This window comes from Mandrillus leucophaeus, unplaced genomic scaffold, assembly GCF_000951045.1.
Source record: "Mandrillus leucophaeus isolate KB7577 unplaced genomic scaffold, Mleu.le_1.0 Scaffold116, whole genome shotgun sequence".
Lineage (NCBI taxonomy): Eukaryota > Metazoa > Chordata > Mammalia > Primates > Cercopithecidae > Mandrillus > Mandrillus leucophaeus.
In genome coordinates this window covers 3,637,664-3,646,103 of record NW_012099876.1, presented here as the reverse complement: position 1 = coordinate 3,646,103, position 8,440 = coordinate 3,637,664, and the positions used below count along the sequence as shown (strand labels likewise).

At 37.0% G+C, this 8,440-nt stretch overlaps 1 protein-coding gene across 3 annotated transcripts in view; it reads left to right on the top strand.

The window, feature by feature from the left end:
- The window catches only part of PAK7 (p21 protein (Cdc42/Rac)-activated kinase 7), a 327,817-nt gene that overhangs the window by 143,474 nt on the left and 175,903 nt on the right, over positions 1–8,440 (top strand). For all 3 annotated transcript variants that reach the window (XM_011998623.1, XM_011998635.1, XM_011998628.1), the window contains one exon: positions 4,025–4,174. The gene's annotated coding sequence lies outside the window, so the exon portion shown is untranslated. The remainder of the gene's footprint in view (positions 1–4,024; positions 4,175–8,440) is intronic.

Sequence of the window (8,440 nt, the reverse complement as noted above, 5' to 3'; positions counted from 1 at the left end):
AAGGTCTGGCTCTGTCACCCAAGCTGGAGTACAGTGGTGTGATCTCAGCTCACTGCAACCTCTATCTCTCAGGCTCAAGCCATCCCCCTACCCCAGCCCTCCCAAGTAGCTGGGACTACAGGCGTGCACCACCACACCCAGCTCATTTTTGTATTTTTTGTGGAGGCGGGGTTTTGCCATGTTACTCAGGCTGGTCTCAAATTCATGAGCTCATGTGATCAGCTTGCCGCTGCCTTCCAAAGTGCTGGGATTACAGGGTGAGCCACCACACCCAGACCCCAGATTGCTTTTTAAGTCAGTAATGGTAATATGGCTTTAGCAGAGGTATATGGGTAAGGGCTTCTTAATGGCATGTTTTAAGAGGAAGAAATATGAGAGGAGAGTTTTAGTGATGATTTGAGAATGTCTTAACGTAATTTTATGATATCTAATATTTCTTTGATTAATTTGGCTATTTGTAGTGTAAATAGAAAATTAAAAGTAGTACGAATTCTTAGAAAATAAACTCAAAATGGTTATATAGAAAATGTAATATAATGATGCTAACAAAATACAGAAATTTACAAAATGCATTTAGTTTTATTTTTCTGGATCAAAGTATTACTTCTGTCAAATATATTGAATTATCTTATCATTATGCAGTAGACCCACACGATTATATCAATTTTAAAATTGCATTCCTTGACAAGGTGACTTGTCTGCTGATACTCTAAACTATTTGAATGGGGTATCGAAAGATACAGAAAAGAAATTACGTCTACTTGTATTTTAGCCTATTTTGAATTAATTTAAAAGCAGCTGTCTGAACCATCCTTCTAGAATTTCTCGTTGCCTGTATAAGGCATTGCTTTTTACTAAGCCCTACAGATCCTAGCGATAATAGTTTAAAACACAGAGCATGTTTTGAGAAGATAATTTTAGCAACAAATTACTTTCTATGAAGTACAAGTAACTCAGTGTTAAAGGTAATTATTTGAAAATACTGAGAAGTAAACTAAATTGGAAAATATTTCTAAGGGGGCCTTGAACATTTTTCAAATGCACTGGAAAATAGACATGTAAAGTATGATCCCTCCATTGTACCTCTCACAGAGTACTTGCATTTTTACAGAAAATACAAGGAACTAAGTATGAACCTTCTGTACTTGCAGTTAACTGGTGTATATAATGAAATAAAAGCTGGTATTTCTTATTCTTATCCAAAGAGAAAAATGGAGCAATTTTGTAGGAATTTAGGTTGACCTATAACGGACAAGGCAAACTATTAACCTATAATTATTTTCAGGGAAATTTTCTTTGAACTTGTCTGAAAATTGGAGGAGCAATAATTAATATCATGCAGAAGAAAATACCTGGGCTCTGTACTTTCATTTTTTTATAGATATGTCATAATTGTACATATTTTGGGGATATATGTGATGTTTTGATATGTGTATACAATGTGAAAATAAACTCAAGGTAATTGAGATATCCATCACCTCAAACATTTATCTTTTCTTTGTATTGTGAACATTACAATTCTTCTCTTCTAGTTATTTTGAAATATACAGTAAATTACTGTTAACTGTAATTTTCCTACGACACTCCCAAGTATTAGAACTTATCCCTTCTATCTAACTGTATTTTTATACTCTTTAATCAACTTCTTCTCATTTCTCTTGCTCCCTACTTTCCTTTCCAGTCTCTGGAAGTCATAATTCTACCATCTACCTCCATGAGGTCTACATTTTTTTAGCTCCCATGTGTGAGTGAGAACATTTTCTTTGCCTGGCTTGTTTCACTTAATGTAATAACCTGCAGTTCCATCCATATTGCTGCCAATGACAGAAATTAATTTCTTTTTATGGTTGAATAGTATTTAAATGTATACATATACCATATTTTCTTTATCCATTCTTTCAGTGATGGAAACTTAGGTTGATTCCATATCTTGGCTATTATGAATAGCACTGAAATAAACATGGATGTGGAGATATCTATTCAATACATTGATTTCTTTTCTTTTGATATATACTCAGCAGTGAGATTGCTGGATTGTATGGTAGTTCTATTTTTAGTTTTTTGAGAAACCTCCATGCCGTTTTCCATAATGGCTGTATTACTTTACATTCTCACCAACAACATACAAGTATTTCCCTCTCTCTGCATCCTTGCCAGCATTTGTTACTTTTTTTTCTTTTTGATAATAGCCATTCTAACTGGATTGAGATAATATCTCATTGTGGTTTTGATTTGCATTTCCCTGATGATTAGTGATGTTGAGCATTTTTTCAAACACCTGTTGGACATTTGTATGTCTTCTTTTGAGAAATGTCTATTTGGGTCTTTTGTCCATTTTTAATTGGATTATTATTATTTGGATGGTTTGCAAATATTTTCTCCCATACTGTAGATTGTCTCTTCACTTTGTCAATTGTTTCCTTTGCTGTTCAGAAGTTTTTTAGCTTGATGTAATCCCATTTGTCTACTTTTGTTTTTGTTGCCTGTTCTTTTGAGGTCTTACCCCAAAAATCTTTGCCTAGACCAATGTCTTGTAATGTTTCTTCAATGTTTTCTTCTAGTAGTTTCATAGTTTAGGTTTTACATTTAAGTCTTTAATCAATTTTAAGTTGATTTTTGCATATAGTGAGAGAGAAGGGTCTAGTTTCACTTTTCTGTATATGTATATCCAGTTTTCCTAGCATCGTTTATTAAAGAGACTGTCCTTTCCCCAATGTATGTTCATGGAGCCTTTGTCAAAATTAGTTGCCTGTAAGTGTGTGGATTTATTTCCGTGACTTTTATTCTGTTCTATTCATTGGCTTGTCTGTTTTCATGCCAGTACCATGTTGGTTTGGTTACTGTAACTTTGTAGTATAATCTGAAATCAAGTACTTGAATGCCTCCAGTTTTATTCTTTATGCTCAGGATTGCTTTAGTTATTTGGAGTCTTTTGTGTTTCTGCATGAATTTTAGGATTCCTTTTTCTATTTCTGCAATTAATGTTATTAATATTTTGTTAGGATTGCTGGAATTTGTGTTTTTAATAGGACAACAGAGAATATAAGAAGTAATATTTTCTTTCGGTTCCTGGGTCTTTCATGAAGAATGCAAAATCTGTATGTAGTCCCTTTCTACCCTAACTATAATATTTATTATTTACTCATTTAAATGGCAGGGGTATGCTGAACCATAAACAAGGTTGGAAATTTGTATAATCCTCATATAACTGTGATTCAGCCAATATGTATATAGTTGATTCTCATTATTTGTGATTTCATATTTATAGATTTACCTTCTCATAGCTTTCACATTTTTGTGCTTAATGTTGGTGATTCCATGGTTTGAAATGGCCCCATAGTGTGGGGCTGACATGCTGTCTCATGTTCCTAAGCACAATAGGCTGTCACGTGCCTTATGGAGAAAACACATGTGTTAGAAAATCTTTGTTGAGGCATGAGCTACAGTGCTGTTGATTGTGAGTTCCATCTTAATAAATCAACAATATGTATACACACTGACACACATAAAACAGAGTTATGTATTGATTATTTGACAAAAATATTGGAGCCAGAGACTTGCAGAAACCTAACCCTCTATTTCTCCTAGGAACAATGCTTCAGTATTTGCTAACTTAGTGTTTGTGGTGACTTCATAATCATAACTACTGCAAATATCAAGAATTGACTGTATTGAAAATGTATGATTACCAGTTAGTGGGCTAGGCCCCAGAGATTCAGGGAGCAAACAAGGTTCGCCATCTATTGGAGAGATGGATTTGTGATAGAATAATTATTCATAGTGGAGAAAATGCTGTGGTACAGATGCAGCCAAGGTACTAAGAGGAGTCTAATCCTCCCTGAGGTATCCAGGTAATAATATACAGATCCGTAGCTGCATGCCTGAGAAAATGACAGAAACAGTAAAAAAGAATGCACTGCATGTGGGAGAATGTAAAGTAAATGTGGCTATATGTTTTGTTTATTTTTAAGCACAGCATAATGTTAGTGGGGTTCTGAGTCATTTTGGTACTATATTGTTACAGAAATACATTGTGGTGAAATGCTTTCACCTCTTGCCAAAATGAACACTGAGAAAAAATGAAGAAGACTGACAAGCACCAACGAAAAGCTGCAGAATAGAAATAGCCACACTCCTCTGGAGTCTTTAATTCATCCACAGCCATCATATAAAGGTAGGGGAATAAATTACCTTATGGTTTTGTCCTTTTAAAATGTATTTTAAATTAAACAATACTAAAAACACAGAAACATGCATGTATTGATTCAACAGTATTCTCTGGGTGACTACTATAGGCCTGCAAACTATTGTAGGCACTGGAAACTAAAAGGGCAAGCTTATGACCTTGCAGAAACTGACATTCCAGTGATTTCAGTGGAAAGGGTAAGTAAATAAATGAAAAGGAAACTGACAACCATTGATAATGTTTATGAACACGACAAGCAGGTTAATGAGATAAGGGATGAGGGACTACTTTAGTTTGAGTGTCAGAGCAGAACACTTAGAGAATTTGAGCTGAGCACTGAGTGATAGAAAAAATCCAGCTGAGTAGGGTTTGAAGGTCATACCTTCCATGTGTCACGAACCAGGATCCATGTGGATATATTCAAGGTTTGGAAACCAGGCCAATATCACTTTAAGAGAGGGGCTTTGGAGAAGCAGGATGTACAAGATGAAGCTTGAGAGCTGTTTAGATGTGGGAAAGTGTCTTCGTTTTATTTTAATAAAGATGGAAGTTATTGGAGAGTCATTAGCAGGTGAATGAAAGAATTTATATTTTTTAAAGGCCATTCTTCTTTATTATAGCCAACTAGTATGAATGGGGTTGCAGGAGCTGAAAACAGGGTGCTCTTACCCACATAAAAGATACTGCTGACTTGGCTTAGGGATGTGGCAATGGAGATGGATGAATTTGAAAGATATTTGGGCATAGATGACCACCCAAGCTCCTTATGAATCTCCAAATATAATTCTAATTTCCATATGCAGGGTATGCTGTCTATTGGTGTTTTAATACACAATAGTCAGATTATAATTTATTCCGCTATTTCAAAGAACTGTTTATGATGTATATGTCTGTGGCCTGCTTCTGAAACTTAGAGGGTGTTGATGTCAAATTGTGAAAATAAAGAAAATTCTGCCCTGAAATCTCATATTCTAGGTGGGTTATCTTGTAACACTCAGAGACTTGAGCATTCCAGATGCGTTTGCAGCTCTTCTCCTGCTTCCTGGATGGCTCCTGACTTCTAAGAACATTGTTGCTCAAGACACTGAGAGGCAGCCTGTGGGAAGGGTGTCCTTCTAGATGAGAAACAAGAGTTTTTTGAGGACTAGTGGCTTAGGTCAGTCAAGCATAACTTCAAGATTAAAACTTTCATACTGGGTTATTCATAGATGGAATGTTGAAGGGAAAATTAAAATCCAACTTCAAATTGGTGCTTTAAAAAGATGAGAATATATGGATTTAAGCAATGGTTACCAGAGAAACGTATCGTCTGTGCAGTGAGGGTTTCACATCTTGGATTATGTAACCATTGTGCAATGTCCATAGGGGAGGGAAGGGAGGAAAAGAAATGTATGCTATGACCTTGTAGGTCCAAATTTGCAAGAAGCCAACAGCTACTGTTGGAGGGTGGACAACCCTAAAGTCTGTGCTCAGAAGAGTTATTCTTGATAGCTCAACTGAATAGTATTTTAAGATCTCAGCAAAGTGCAGCTTGCTTTCCAATATTCATAACTGTCTGAAATGGTTCTAAACTTGTATGGTGCAGGAATTCTTCCTTCCTCCACCCCAGATCCTTGTGTAAAGATTTTGGTCATTAGAAAACAACCCCAATGCAGCAATTATACAGTGCTGGATAATTAAAAAGTCTCGTGAGACCCTACAAGTTCACAGGAGAGCCAAGGCTCAAGCTTACTGAGGGGTATTTTGTACCACACAGCTCAGGTAGCTAACGCAAGCTTTGTTAACAAGTAAACAGGTGCAAACCATCAATCAGTACAGTTTTGATAAACAGCATAGACAAACTGGTACAGGATGCTGGTGGGGTTTTAGACTTTTCACAGCATCTTATACATCACTAGCTAGTACATTTCACCTCTGACTTGGCCAAAATCAATACCATATTTCCAGGTGCCCATCAAGATCTGCAAAGAGCTACCCACGGTGCACAAGTTAACCCTTTTCTCATATACTTAGAGAATTGAGCCAGGATGAAAACAGAAGACTTAAATATGACCTACCCCATTCTGTGATTAGTCTTGTCATCCACTGGACTAGATAAATATCTTTGATTAGCTGGAGAGATCATTAAGAGGCTAGGCCTTTCAAATGGAAGTCAAAGTTCCTTAAGAAATGATTGGATTCTGAAGCAACAAGACTAACATAAACTAGAAAGAGTAATGGTGCCTTAGGTTGATTTGTTCAGAAGCAGAGAGTGAAACAAAAAAAATGGAGTGGTGTTTAATCGGAGGTGATGCCAGCATACATTTGTAGGGTAGTGCAGATGTGAGACAGAGGAAAAAAGGGAGACAAAAAAGATGCCTTATCATTTCTGTGATGAAGAGGGGTATAATCACATTAGATAACTTTGGGATACAGCACAGAACATAACTTGGATTTATCCCAACCAAGGGCATGGAAATTAGGGTATTTAGCTATCGTCTCCCATCTATCTCAACTAAGGGCTGCTCCCTTAGGTGGAGGTATGGAGTGTTAACTCCCTGGTATTTGTAACTTACTATACGTGTAGACCAAGAAAACTCTAGCAGCCAGAGGAAGCCCTCAGGCAGAGTCCCAGATGTTTGCTATTAAAAGTCACCATCAGGTCAACTTGCACAACAATAATAACTGCCAATGAGATGAGAACAGAGCACCTACAGTTTCTGCTAGAAGAAGTGACAACAAAGATGATGGTGATGATCATGATCATTTGAATAGAGCTATCATTTATTGAGCAACTAGAAGCCAAGTCCTATATTAAATGCTTTACATGCATTTTATCATTTAATTCTTATCTGTTGGATATCCACTCTGTGTCAGGTGGAGATATTTATGCATGATTATATATCTATATAATATCACAGTCTTGCAGGATGTATATTATTCCGGTCTTTAATTTAGAGATGACCACACAAGGCTTATCAAGGTTAACCAAATTGTCTGAAGTAACATTTGAAGTTTGGGATTCAAACCTGGGTTTGTCTGCCTCCTAAAGAGTCCCTTGGCTTAGGCAACATTATAATCCTTAATTAACTAATTAATCATTGATGTTTTTCTGACGCTCATCTATTAAAAAGTCAGCAGGCACTATTTAGATTCTGAGATACAAAACAAAAATTGTCCTTGTTCCCAAGGAGTTCTGTGTTTATGGAAGAGAAAGACAAAAAAAAAAAAAACAAAACAAAACGAAAAAACCTATAGTATTATAAGAGCTGTACTAGAAGTATGTTGTAGCTATTGAACATGATCAGGAAAGAGAGTATCACTTGTTGCTGTATAACAAATAGCCCTATAACTCAGTGACTTAAAATAATAAGCATGTGTTATTGATCATGAGCCTGTGGGTGAGCTGGGGACTTCTACTGACTTGGACTAAGCTTGGCTGATCTTAGCTAGGTTTGCTCTGTAGTCTGCTGACAGGTTGGCTGGGGTTAAATAGTCTCAGATGCTTCACTCCCATGTCTGGATGTGTCTAGGGAAAGTCACTTCTCCAGCAGGCTAACCAAGAGTTATTCAATGGCAACTGAGCCATGTGGATCACTCATTCAAGAGAATAAGTATAAGTGTGCAAGTCTGCTCAAGGCCTGGCCTCAGAACAATCACTTCTACAACATATAGACCAAAGAAATTCACAGGCCAGCTCAGATTTAAGGGATGTGGAAATAGACTCTACCTCCTGGTTAGAGGTTCAAAGTCACATTGCAAAAGGACATTGATAAAGGAAGGGGAAGAACTAGACTGCAAACAATCTACCAGCAAGAAGATATCTGGATAAAAGATTACAGAATAAGTAGGCATTCCCTAGCCAAATAAGATAGGAAGAGAATTTAAAGCAAGAAGGGGCTGGGCACCATGGCTCATGCCTATAATCCCAGCACTTTAAGAGGCTGAGGTAGAAGGATCACTTGAGCCCAGGAGTTTGAGACCAGCATGGGCAATATAGACCCTATCTCTACAAAAAAAATAAAGTAAATTAGCTGAGCATGGTGGCACTGCCTGTGATCCCAGCAGAGAGGTGGGAGGCTGAGGTGGGAGGATCACTTGGGCCTAGGAAGTAAGCTGTGATCGTACCACTGCACTCCAGCCTAGACAACAGAGCAAGACCCTGTCTCAAAAGAAAAGAGAAAAGGAAAAGAAAGGAAAGGAAAGGAAAGGAAAGGAAAGGAAAGGAAAGGAAAGGAAAGGAAAGGAAAGGAAAGGAAAGGAAAGGAAAGGCAG